Raw genomic sequence first — 3,744 nt, 5'->3', positions numbered from 1 at the left:
CCATTGTTCTTGAGTTTTCAGTAGTTCTCATTGTCCGCTATGTTCAGCAAGTCCGGTTTTATCCCATGCTTTTTCAGATTCAGGCCAGCTCGTTCGGGAAAGGGGTTGTTTTTAAAAGATGAAATAAAGATGGTATTGAATGATTAAAGTTGATTTAAAAATGAGAAATTGTTACATAACAATAAAAGAATAAGAGGCCATGATTTTAGACAGAACAAGGAAGGTTGCTAGTGGGGGGTATGTGGGGAAAGTGGGGGTTTATTAATTTTTAATTTTTTAAAATTTTACTGAAAACTATTAAAAACCTGATATATTCCTAACTCATTCAGTTTATCATGAATCAGCTTCTTAGAGATTCTGCAAGCACAGAGTTTAGGTTTCAAGACATTTAAAAAAAAAGTCTGTCCCGGCCCAGGGGACTGAACATCAGAAGCTAGCCTGACCAGACACATGCGGGCTCGGGGCAGGTCCACTGCTGCCTTTTTGCACAGCCAGCAAGCACACCACACCCACCTCCCGCATCCGATGCCCACCCAACCCAGCTTCCTGCTGCTGCTGCACCGCTGCTCCGGGGTTGACTTCAGGACACCGTCGCAGATGCGCAGAGACACAGGGAAGGCCAAGGGGGAAGGCCACGAGATCCAGCCAGATGATTTAAAAATTCTTGAGGAACTCCTCGGCCACAATGCGGGCCCGGGCATTGACTGACAGCTTCATCTCACTGATCTCCTTGTCAATCTCCTCCATGAAGTGGATTACAAAGTCCACCAATTTGTGTTTGTACATCTGCTCCGTGTGGAAGTTGGTGATGAGAAAGCTGATGTCATACCCCTCCACAGGTTTCCTTCGAAGGATAAAGAAGTTCTCTGCTCGCATCATCATGAAGCGCATGAACTTATGGCATAAAATCTTCTCAATCTCATCAGCCTGTTTCACAGCAATGCTGACCCGGACAGAGTTGATGGAACCCTCAATCAGAACCTTTATATATTTATAATTGAAGACAAAACAAATTACAAAAAGCCTGGGCCCTTGTGTATTATAGATTGGAACGTTGTCATTTGACTAAGCAAGAGACATGAGTTAATCTTTTCATTTACGCATAATAAAGCACATTTCCTAAAACTTCTGCAAAGTTTGGGTTATTTTTTTCTTTATAATTTATCTAACAAGCATGCAGCAGGATCCCAAATCTTACATAATTTTAATATTGGAGCTTGTAAGCTTTATATTTCTGATGTTGCAATTACACGGATTAGAAAGCATTCCATGACCATGCAACTTCTCATGTAAGCAAGTTTTTATATGAATTTTCATTGTGTATTTTATCTTATAATCCTGTGCTTCAAAATTACATCAGATGCTTCATCTTTGGGAAAGAGATTTTATATTATTAATCTCTCATGTAAATTATGAAGTGGACCATTTTTTTCATTTTCTATAAAAGCTGCCTTGTTCACTGACTTTTGTACTTTGCAAGTTAGCTTCTATACAATTTCATTTTTTAATCACTTGATGAAATCACATTTTTGTTCAAAGTCTTATTGAATGTCATTAAATGATCATTTCACTTGGAATTGGTATAGGCCCTATAAATTCTATTCTAGAATCTGATTTCTTCCTAAGGGAATAGTCTGCCCTTTGACAATTAGACATAATTTAGGCTGAAAGTAATTTGTCCTAAAGTAAGCAAATATTACTAATAAACTATTCTTCATTTGTACCAATATTTCCTTGTGTCAACTTACAACTTGTCTAAGATAAGCATATAGTAATAAGTTCCTATTTTATTTATAGTATTATAAAGTAGATTAAACTCTTGATGAGAATGGAACAGTGAATTGTAGTGGGAAAACTAAAGGTCCGAATTTATGTTGTTCTTTTGTTGTTGTCTTTAATTAACCCATGAAATTTTCTTTCTTGAGAACTGCACTTATGTATGTATTTATATAGGTCATTAGTTGGTACTCATTTACACATGATTTAACAGTTGTATGAATCGTGGCTAAAGGAAAGGTACTAATTCTTATGCCCCGGGTACCAGACTGCCTAATTGAAATGCGCTACAAGGGAAAGTCAAGTTTATTACCCTCACCTACAACTTACAGTGTGACATTTTGCTTTATAGCATTCAGAGTCTTTCGCCTCCCAAGAACAATGAACTTCAAAGGCATAATACAAGTGGGAAAATTGCCTTAAAATGTAATTTTAGAAACGATTCTTTGAAAACACTGTTCAGTGAGACAGTGTGGTGAAAAGATGAAACTCATATTCCATTCGTCTTCTAGTGATCCATATTTAAGCCCCATATAACATTCAGATGTTTGGGGGAAAGAGAAAATATAAATTGATTGAAAGAAATGAGTCCGAATGACTTCTCAGAGTTAAGGACAGATACCATCAGTTGGATCTTTGGGAAGAGACTTACTTCATTTCCCTCCACTTTCTTTGATGCTCTGTCTTACTCTAACCCCAAGTATGCCAGATTTTCAAAAAAAAATGCATAACTTCTACACGTTTCTCATGGGGTGCATTTAATTCAAACACATGGTCTTGGACTAGATTATATTTAGGTGGGGGCCTTAAATCCAGGGAACAGAGCAGTAATGAGTCTAGATGTGATCTGCATGCCCCACAAGGATCCATCTTCATAACACAGTGATTAAAGTGGGTGGTAGGGAGTTACTGTCTACAGTAAACTATTGTTTTACACATGCAAAATACGTTTTCCATTGGAGGTGGACCTGATGATCTTTCCCTTTTGCACATGGTGACACTATGTCTTACATGGTAACCATGCTTTGGGTCTTAGCACCAGCTCTTTCTAGAAAGTCTATCAGTATATACCCCAAATAAACTTAGAGTAAACTCTCTCAAATAAACATGTAATCCAAGTAAAAAAATAACATGTTCTCTATACAGGTGCTATTTTAAATCTTCTACACTCCTTGTGACTCCCCACCAACCTCAACTTCCTCCAACTTCCAATACGTCTCTTTCAAATCTTTGTCCACCATCACATTATGGAGTCAGAACTAAAGTTAAGGCAGCTAATGTTTCTGTTTCCAAGGTGACTGCCAGCTCCGTATCTTCCATAGGGCCAGTTTCCACTTTTTTCCCCCTGTAACAAATGGATTTTTTTTCTTATTTTTCCCTTAACTGAGAATGAAAGGGAGTGTCAAAATTCTGAAACCTATTCCAATGATGACAAGGGTGGACCCAGCCTACAGTTCAAAGTTCTAAGGAATACACAGGGGTTATGAAAGTGTTGTCCTATAACTCCAAAGTCCCAAATGGTTTGCATGTGCTTATTATTTATAAACAAACAAACAACACATACCCTAGAAACCTGCCAGCTTTCTTCAGAAGATGCTAACTGAGCTCTCCGTTCTCCCATTGTTTTACTTCTGTATATGAAATTGAAAAATAAAATGAGTTCTGAAAATGACCACAGCAAATCTCCAATGGATTTCAATACACAGAGACCAGCCCTGTATCAGGTCCATACAAGGATGTAGCTAATGATGCCACTACTTCACAGAAGATCCTCTGAAAAGTTTCAGGAGATCAAAGACAAGTGAAATGCTGTAAATAAATCAAAGAACCAGGCTGAATAAACTCACTAATCTCACTATTTTTATTGTTTGTAAATGCAAAAAAATCAAGTGTTAATTAGTAGTAAGTTCATAAAGTAGTTAAGGAATTATGGGAAATCTATCTTGAGTTTGATTTCTAGTCTTTTAC

The 3,744-nt window shown here is 37.4% G+C and overlaps 1 pseudogene; it reads right to left on the bottom strand.

Moving 5' to 3' along the window:
- Positions 1 to 360: 360 nt before the first annotated feature.
- Positions 361 to 3,017, bottom strand: LOC101979753 (annotated as a pseudogene).
- Between the last annotated feature and the right edge of the window lie 727 nt (positions 3,018 to 3,744).

This window comes from Microtus ochrogaster, chromosome 7, assembly GCF_000317375.1.
Source record: "Microtus ochrogaster isolate Prairie Vole_2 chromosome 7, MicOch1.0, whole genome shotgun sequence".
In the NCBI taxonomy this organism is placed as follows: domain Eukaryota; kingdom Metazoa; phylum Chordata; class Mammalia; order Rodentia; family Cricetidae; genus Microtus; species Microtus ochrogaster.
The sequence above is the reverse complement of the archived record's forward strand: the minus strand, read 5'-3'. Positions and strand labels throughout refer to the sequence as shown.